Source organism: Callospermophilus lateralis, unplaced genomic scaffold, assembly GCF_048772815.1.
Source record: "Callospermophilus lateralis isolate mCalLat2 unplaced genomic scaffold, mCalLat2.hap1 Scaffold_86, whole genome shotgun sequence".
In the NCBI taxonomy this organism is placed as follows: Eukaryota; Metazoa; Chordata; class Mammalia; order Rodentia; family Sciuridae; genus Callospermophilus; species Callospermophilus lateralis.
Window position 1 is genome coordinate 1673044 of NW_027516693.1, and position 10580 is coordinate 1683623.

The following is a 10580-nucleotide window of genomic DNA, read 5'->3' on the forward strand; positions in this document are numbered from 1 at the left end:
TGCCTCATTAACATATTTGTCAGGCATTAGGATTTGTTTTTAATAGTACAAATTTCAGAATCATAATAAAAGACAGTAAGAATATTCTTTTGTATCTCAGTGGTGAGTCTTGACTTTAATTTTTTTAAGTAACTGCATAAATATGAATTACTTCTGATATCAGTCATGATTTTCAGTTCTTTATGAATCTAAACATTTTGCTTTCTCTACTTCTTTTCTTTTTACATTTCCAATTTTATGTAATTCAATAAGTAAAAATTAATGTGAAAGTTTTACACCTTATTTTAATTGAGAGTTATCTAAAATTTTGGAATGGAAACGGTGTAAATTTTTATCTCTAAGAAGAATGAATCAATTAGAACAGGTCTACTATGGATTTGTAAATAATGAATGAAAATCTACCACTTTTAATATTCCCTGCTGAAATGTAGATATTACTTGTAAGAACAACTGTTTCCTGCCTTGAAGATATGCCATTAAGAAATAATGAGAGTTCTATTTTGAAGAATCTCTATTATTTTTATTAATAAGTTGCAAATTATCTGAAACCATCCCCAAATACTAAGTGTTAGTTATTGACTAATTTTAGTTTTGCAAGATATAATAGCTACTTGTATATTAAAAAAATTTCAATAGAGAAATAAAGTCCTGTGTACAAATTATTTTTAACTCTTTGTTGTTCTTTGGCTTGCGGGGGCGGGGGGGGGGGAGAAAGAACTACTTACTATTTTTGATGTATAAAAAAAGCTGTCTAGTGATCAAATAAAAATCCAAATGGCTTTCCTCATAGAAATAGAAAAAGCAATTATGAAATTTGTTTGGAACAAAAAGAGACCCAGACTAGCTAAAGCAATCCTTACCAGAAAGAGTGAAGCAGGTTGTATCACTATACCAGACCTTAAATTATACTTCAGAAGAATAGTAACAAAAACATAATGGTATTTGAACCAAAACAGACTGGTAGACCAATGGTACAGAATAGAGGCCACAGATACTAACCCACAAAATCACAGTTATCTTATATTAGACAAAGGTGCCAAAAACATGCACTGGAGAAAAGATCGCCTCTTCAACAAATGGTGCTGGGAACACTGAAATCAATGTGCAACAAAATAAAATTAAACCCTTATTTCTCACCATGCACAAAACTCAACTCAAAGAAGATCAGAGACCTAGGAATTAAGTCAGGGACCCTGCATCTAATAGAAGAAAAAGTAGGCCCTAATCTTCATCATGTTGCATTAGGCCCCATCTTCCTTAATAAGATTCCTATAGTGCAAGAATTAAAATAAAGAATCAATGAATGGGATGGATTCAAACTAAAATGTTTCTTTTCAGCAAAAGAAACAATCAGTAAAGTGAATAGATAGCCTCCATCTTGGGAACAAATTTTTATCTCTCACACATCAGATAGAGTACTAATCTCTATGATATATGAAGAACTCAAAAAGCTAAACACCAAAAGAACAAATAATTTAATAAATGGGCCAAGGACCTGAACAGACACTTCTCAGAAGAGGATATTCAACTAATAAACATATATGAGAAAATGTTTATCATCTCTAGCAATTAGAATAACTACTTTAAGATTTCAACTCTAGTCAGAATGGCACCTATTAAAAATATAAACAACAATAAGTGTTGGCAAGGATGTGGGGAAAAAGGTACAATCATACATTGCTGGTGGGACTGCAAATTGGTGCAGCAATATGGAGATTTCTTGGAAAATTGGGAATGGAACCACCATTTGACCCAGCTATCTTGCTCCTCAGCCTATACCCAAAGGACTTTAAAAACAGCATACTACAGGGACAAAGCCACATCATGTTTATAGCAGTACAATTCACAATAGCTAAACTGTGGAGCCAACCTAGATGTCCTTTAGTAGATGAATGGATAAAAAATGTGACATATATACACAATGGAATATTACTCAGCAATTAAAAAAATAAAATCATGGCATTTGCATGTAATTGATGGCGTTGGAGAAGATAATACTAAGTGAAATTAGCCAATCCTAAAAAAAACAAATGCTGAATGTTTTCTCTGATTTCAGGAGGCTGATTCATAGTGAGGTAGGGAGAGGGAACATAGGAGGAATAGATGAACTCTAGATAGAGTCGAGGGGTGGGAAGGAAAGGGAGTGGGCAGGAGGATAGAAAGGATGGTGGAATGTGATGGACATCATTATCCAAAGTACATGTATGAAGACACGAATTGGTGTGAATATATTTTGTATACATCCAGAGATTGTGCTCTGTGTTTTTAATATAAATTGTAATGCATTCTGCTGTCATATTTAAAAAATAATTTAAAAAATAAATCAGATCAAAAAAATGGTGTTCAGTGAATGCAAATTATATATTGTGTTAGTCCCCAAAGTTGACATGTTTCTTAGAATATACTTTAAAGTTATTCAAGAATCTTAATTATTTTGATTTCTTTAAAAAATAAAAAAGAAATATTGCTTATTCTGTGAGTATACCTTTGTAGGAAAATATTTTACTTAACAATATTGGAGGATTGGAGGTAATAACCTATTAATGGTTTCTTTTTTATTTTGTTTCATTTAACATGAACATTTAGTTTTTTATCATATGATTGTTTCATATTCTTATGGACTTTTAAAAAAGTAAAAAAGTAATTAGATAATTTATTTTAAACAAGTTGAAGAATGTTGCTTACAGTGTTTATGGTGCTAACTTAATAAAAGCTTGTTACTTTTTTCTTCTGAGTAATTATATATCTTTTATAATAGGACTGTTTTACAATACACAGAGTTCTTAAGATTTATGCAATTTTCCTATAAAAAGTGAAGTAAAAATAAAAGTAAATGTCAAATATCTAGTAGTTCTATCCTAAGTCTCCTAGTTATTTATCAAGTTTCAGGAAAACCTTGCCACTAGTATATTATAACAGAGAAACTCACTAACCACACATAGTATAGTTTGATTTTGAAAGATTGCTTGTCTGTCTTAGGACTACAACATGTATTCAAAAGTAATAAGTAGGTTATTATCTATGTGGTCTTTTATAATTATAGAATCCGTAAAGTATGTAGTTTTTTTGTATCTGTTAAATCCTCAAAAATATTTTAAATTATTGAAAAGCAAATGATTGTTGCTGGGTAGTATATCTCAGCTTTAAGAATTTCTTTTATCTGTTTTTGGTTGTTTAATGTTATCCTATAGCTTTCAGTGTGGAACCAATAAAAAGAAGTTTGGTATATAAGTAAGTGAATTGGCAGTGAATGACCTAGAATAGATGATGAAGCTAACCAACTTTAATTTTCTCTAGTTCCATTAACAAGTCTAGTTAGAAAATTGGTCCAAGGGTAATTTGTAACGAGTATTTCTTAATGTTTCTTTTGTGATGTATCATTCTGAAGAGGGAGGTTAGTAAAGAGAAGGAAAATGTCTGCCACCTTTCAGGATAAGAAAGGTTTTGGGGATTTATTTTAGTATGAAGAGTGAGGAAGGGATCCAACTGCTATTTTCCCAACTGAGTAGTCCTAGAAAAGATATTTCTTTTTTTAAATTAGATTGTTTATTAACATACTAATATAATGTGGTGTTTTGATACAGGCATATGTTGTGGAATGATTAAATCAGGCTAATTAGCATATCTCTCACTTCAAATACTTATCATTTATTTGTGATTAAAAATAACGTCCTATGTTTTAGCTATGTTGAGAGAATGGATTATTTCTCAGATGGTTTGAGCCTATTTCATAACCCCAGTGGCTGCTGGAAGCATGGGCCCTAATTATAGCATCCCATTCTTTTTTGCAGAGGAATTTTTCACACTTAGGCTAAGGGCAGGTTGTAGCACAGTTTCTCTTGAGCTTTAACCCTATATCAAGGAAGATTGTCAGAAAACAGTGTGGGATTATGCCTTCTATTTCTTCTATAGATGCTACAAAAATAGCCTTATAGAACCAGTCCACTGGGTGCATGACCTGAAGGGCTACTTGTAGGGCATTGTTTAACTCAGTAGTCCTTTTTGTTTTTCTTTTACCCCAATCCTTTTCTTCATTCCCTTTTATGTAATCCAGTGAACTTCTCCCCCCCCCCAACACCACCTTATTGTGTGTTAGCATCCACATATCAGAGAGAACGTTCAGCCTTTATTTTTGTGGGATTGGCTTATTTCACTTAGCATGATATCTCCATATCCATCCATTTAACAGCAAAGGCTATAATTCCATTCTTTTTATCACTGAATGATATTTCATTGTGTATTTATACCACATTTTATTTATCCATTTATTGGTTGTAGGGCACATAGGTTGGTTCTGTAACTGAGCTATTGTTAATTGAGCTGCTATAACATTGATGTAACTGTGTCAATATAGTATGCTGATTTTAAGTCCTTTGAGTACATACTGACAGTGGGATAAGTGGGTGATAGGGTGGTTTCATTCCAAGTTTTCTGAGGAATCTCCATACTGTTTTTCAGAATAGTTGCACCAATTTGCATTCCCACCAGAAATGTATGAATGTACCTTTTTTCCCACATGCTCACCAATATTTATAGTTAGTTATATTCTTGATAATTGCCATTCTGTCTGGAGTGAGATGCAATCTCAATGTAGTTTTAATTTGTATTTCTGTAATTAGTAGAGATGTTGAAATTTTTTTCATATATTGGTTGGCCATTTATTTTTCTTCTTCTGTGATGTGCCTGTTCAATTCTTTTGCCCATTTACTGATTGGGTTATTTGGGTTTTTTGCTATTAAGTTTTAGAGTTTTTTATATCTAATGGAGATTAATGCTATAGCAGAAGTACAGGTGTCTTTGAGAGTTTCTCCCATTCTGTAGGATCCCTCTTCAGGTGTTTTTTTTTTTTATTGCCTCTTTTGCTAAAAAAGCTTTTTAGTTTGATATTTTCCTATTTATTGATTCGTGATTTTGCTTATTATGCTTCTGGAATCTTGTTGAGGAATTTGGTTCCTTAGCCAACACCATGGAGAGTTGGGCTTACAGTTTCTTGTAGTAGGCACAGGGTCTCTGGTCGTGTGCCAATGCTACATCATTTTTGTTACTTTGGCTCTGTAAAGTAGTGGTAGGTCTGGTATTGTGATGCCTCCTGGTTCACTCTTCTTGCTAAGGATTGCTTTGGCTATTCTGGGTCTCTTATTTTACCAGGTGAATTTCATGATTGCTTTTTCTGTTTCTATTAAGAATGTCATTGGGAATTTAATAGGAATTGTATTAAATCTGTATAGTACTTTTGGTAGTATGGCTGTTTTGACAATATTAATTCTGCCTGTACAAGATCATGGGAGATTTTTACATCTTCTAACATTTTCTTTAATTTCTTTCTTTAGTGTTCTGAGGTTTTTATTTTATTTTATTTTATTTTTGAGAGAGAGAGAGAATTTTAATATTTATTTTTTAGTTTTTGGTGGACACAACATATTTGTTTGTATGTGGTGCTGAAGATCGAACCCGGGCCGCAGACATGCCAGGTGAGCACACTACCGCTTGAGCCACATCCCCAGCCCTGTAGTTTTTATTATAGCGGTCTTTCACCTGTTTTGATCGATTGATTCCTAAGGTGTTTCTTTTTTTTTAATAACCTGTTGTGAATTAGGACAGTTTTTGTAATTTCTCTTTCAGCTGATTTATCATTGGTTTATAGAAATGCAATTAATTTATGCAAGTTAATTTTATATCTTGTGACTTCACTGGACTTGTTTATGAGTTCTAAATGTTTTCTGGTGCAATTTTTGGGTGTTCTAAATATAGGATTATTCTTTTTGCAAATAGAGATAGTTTGAGCTCTTCTTTTCCTATTCATATCTATTGAATTTCTTTCTTTTCCCTAATACCTCTGGCTATAGTTTTCAGCACTATGTTGAATAGACATGATAAAAGAGGGAAGCCTGTCTTATTTCAGTTTTTAAAAGGAATGTTTTCAATTTTTCACCATTTAGGATGATGTTGACTATGAGTTTAACGTATATAGCTTTTACAGTGTTGAAGTATGTTCCTTCTATGCCTCCAATTCTTCTTGTGTTTTGAACATGAATAGATGCTTTATTTTGTCAAAATGCTTTTTCTGCATCTATTGAGATAATCATGTGATTCTTGTCTTTTAAGTCTATTGATGTGGTGAATTACATGCTCAAATCCATTGATTTTGTAATTGTAAAGAAAGGCAAATGTGACTTTTATACTCTGTTTTCTTACTCATCTAGGGAAGGTTGATGATAATGTGCCAGAATTTGAAAGGAGATTAAACTATAGCAAGGATTTAGGGGAAAAAATCTTAATGGGTTTGTGCATACGTCTTCAAGGAAAAACTCACTATATGTTAATTGGAAGACATAATGTAGTGCCTCATGTTTGGGATGGTAACTAAATATTTAAGTCAACAGGATGGTGGATTGAGCATCTCTCACTTATTCTAACATTTTTATTACCTATAAAATGTATTTTATTACCAATATTTGAAAGATTTTTAAAAAGTTTCCAAAGAGAAAAGACAGAGGCAAACATCAAATAAAATTGTATTCAAAAAGGTAAATTTTTGAGCCTATAAAAGAACATCATTGAAGGTTAAGTTAGATCTTAATTGTATCTGTGTCTATAATTTTCATTGCTGTGGGGCTATTTCTAGAATGTCAGATTAGAAAAATTCAGAGGCAGGTAATAAGCAGCTTTTGTTTTTCTAAATCTGCATTGCAATACTTCAAATTCATCAAACATAAGATTTGGATGCATCCAAAATCTTAGGCTTTCAAGGGTTTTCTTTTTAGAAGAAATAGCAAATAAATAAGATGAAAGAAAAATGGACCAAAGGAGGTTAGAAAATCATCTTTCTGGGCATATTAGGATATGCCAGTAATCACAACCACCTGGAGGTTCAGGAAAAAAGATCAAAGTTGAAGCTTAGCATAGCAACTTAATGAGACACTGTCTCAAAAAAAATAAATAAAGGCCTAGAATATATCTTCATTGTAGAATTCCCCCATACCAAAAAAAAAATAAATAAAAAACCCAAATAAAGTATCCTTTACCCTGAAGCCAATGAATACTTAGGAGTTTTAAGAAAATTATGTGTATGTTGTTTTGGGCTGAACATGAGATGGCTCAATATTCTAAGAGTTTCACATAAAGGAGAGAATTAAGCTTCACTTTTTTAAACAAATATTTTGTTCTTACCTCTGAATGTAAAAGAGTTCAATTTTTTCATGGAAGGCAATGGGAATATTCAGAATGAGTATCTGAACCAGCATATTTAAAATTGTGAGGATCTTATAAATTATATTGGGAAGGGGACTCTTCTGTAGCAGAACAGCAAATAATGGAGGTAATATCTTCAACCAGTTATTTCCTCAAATGGCCTATACAGTGTCCCATTTTCCTCTGACATTTTTTATATGCTATGCAAGGTTTCAATTGTCAACTTTCAGATTTATATAATTTATAATAAGTTGGTATACATAAGTGTGTTCTTTTTTATCAGAATACGAAACTTGAATGAGTAGATGTAGAGACCCCTAATTTATAGAAAATGAATCATAAGTATAGATATTATTCTATTCTTGGGCGTGAAACTGGCACTTCAGGTATAAAATTTTACAGGAATAACACCAAACTTGTGGGATCTGTACTAGATGGTATCAGAATTGAATTATTAGACCACTAATTGTTGAAATACTGGTTGTTGTTTGCACATTTGGTATCAAAAGTGGTTGCAGAGTCAGGAGTGGTGGCACAACATGTAATCACATTGATGTGGAAAAAATGAGGTAGGAAGAAAGTAAATTTGAGTCCAATCTCAGTAATTTAGAGACCCTAAGCAACTTTTTAAGCCCATTTATCACAATTTAAAAAAATCAAAACTTCTTGAAATGCCTTTCAGGGGTAGAGAGCCCCTGGGTTATATCTCTAATTAAAAGATAATAATGCTGTTTTAGAAGAAAGATATCACATATCACAATGTTAAACTAACTTCATGTATGTGTTGGTTTGCTGGTGATAAGTGACACCCTGGAAAAAGGAGTATTTTTGTGATGTCAGGGAGGCGTTTAGGGTGCCAGTACCTTTCAGAGTTTTTTTCTTAATTGCTTAGTATTCTCTCACTTTCTACATTGAAATGAACCAGATGAGGATAAAGTTTCACAGTGAGAGTGGTTGTATAAATCTGAGAATGTTAAACCTGATGTGTCAGTTTTCTTATGAACTGAGAGACTAACAGTCTATTCACTCAATTTGCTTTTTCAATTACTTTTGTTATAACTTTGTGCCATGTAATTCAAGTTGACCCAAGTACCTTAGTGTTTTGTAAGAGTTTGATAGTTAAAAATTTTATTTTATTGTTTTAAAAGTGAGTTGTGATGTTGTGGTCTGCAGAATTAAAAGTAATTTTTTAAATATAGTAAGATTTATGGTATTTTTAAATAATGAGAAGATAGACAACTTTGAAAATAACCATTCAAATAAATATGTGGACTGTTGAAAATTTTGGTGCATCTTTAGTGATCTGTTATGTCTTTTACACCCTGAGGTGACCACTGTTGTATGAGTATAGTTATTACTTATAATTTTGCTATGCATGTCTTAAGTATCATTTTTTTTTGTTTGGTTGTCCTTCTTTTGAATATTCAATATCTAGCTGCAACTGTTATATATCCTTTGGAATTACATTGGATTTTTTCCACTTTTTTGCTTCAGTGTTTTGCTTCACATGTGCTGCTCCCTGGGTTTTATTATACCAAATTTATCCACCAATTTTACTGCTTATACTAAATTACTGTGACTGGGGTTATAGCTCAGTTGGTAGAGTGCTTGCCTTTCATGCACAAGCACCAATCCCCAGCACCACAAAAAAATGTATCTTATGGATAAAATCACTACCTTATGTGAAAGCCACCTCTTTTAACTCTCATTAAAATTTGTATGAAATTAAATACTATGTCATTAATCATATGGTTTATGTGATATGTATTTATTCATTTTTTTTTCAGGAACCATTGACATTAAGTGATGTAGTCATTGATTTTTCTGAAGAGGAATGGAAATGCCTGGACCCTTCTCAGCTGACTTTATATGGAGATGTGATGTTAGAGATCCATAGAAACCTATTCTTTATTGGTGAGCCTAAATTTCATTCAGAACTTCTAATTCAAAACCAACACTTAATTTTTTAACTGTATAGAGTATCTTATGCCAGCTTCTATTTTGCATGAAAAAGTTTTAGTTTCTTGTTTTTAGGACAAACATTGGGCATTTGTTTATGTAGAAAAGAAAATGTAAAGATTTTTCTTTATGTTTAACTTATCATTTCTAAATAGTGCTCACAATGTAGAGAATAAAAATGGTCTCAGAATATTTTAGTGTTTTTGTCTGAAAAAAAATAATTTGGAAAATAATTGGGTAGAATCTTATAGAGTGTTTTCTCTTTATTTTTTTCTATGGAGGACAACATTTAAAAGACTTCTGTAGTTACCAATAAAATAAATAAATATGATATATTCTATTTTCCATCAAAAACATCTTGCTCTGTAAGTTATCTTTGGTCACCTTTCTGTCATAAAGAAATAACTTTGGGATTTAAAAGAAAACTGATGGTAGACATATATCAAAGTGGGTAGAAATTAATGAAGCAAAGAATACAGATAAGCAATTCAAATGTCAAAGAGGAATTCACATTTTAAAATGTTAATTGATAAGCTAAAATCTGACACAATTAATTTTTTCAAGCCTAGGTTTGTTTCTTTTGCAATAATTAAAGAGAATTCCATGTTCTATGTTTACCATGCTTATCAATTTTTAAGTTCCTTCTTGTTTTTCAGTGATCTTCCTACATTCAAATTAACAAAGCATTGAAGGAAAATTAAAAATAAAAGACAGAGACAAGAGGCAGGAAAGGTAGCATAATGGCATGGAGGCCAAGCTGCCAAGCTTTACTTATATCAGTAGGTTAATTTTGGTCATTGGCATCACTACTACATATTTTTCATTTTATTAAAAGGCAGATTAGAAACTTAGCAACATTATGGACCTTATTCCTCAGTTGCAATGTGCAGTGTTAGGAGTTTTGTGGGGCTCTGAAGAAAGTCCATTGTATAAACTTACTGTTATGTGGACAGGTTTAAGCTCAGTGAAACATTGTGCTTATCTATAAAGAGAGTTCCTTTATTCCCAGGAGCTGTGTGCCAGAGATCACATCTGAGGCTGATAACACTCTAGTAAAGAGCCTTTTCAAGCATGGAATTACCAGAGCAGCTTGACATTGCACGTGTATTTTATTATTTTACTAGTTCCTGGGAAAATTGCAAGGCATTATAAGGGTGGGAAACAGAGTGCCTGTTATCCCTGGAAGTTTGCTCACCAAAGGAATGCTTCTCTGTATATTTGCACAGTCAGAATTCCTACAAAGTATTCCACAATACATGTGAGGATATTCATAACCTGACATTTATTGGTATTTTGAGGCTCCCTAGAAAATTTGCTCATTTCCAAATATTTCTAAATAAAACAATTGTAATATATTAATATTATAGAAGAGTTTCTTTAATATAATTTAAATATTTATTTATTCAAAATTTTCTCATCAGAGCTTTATA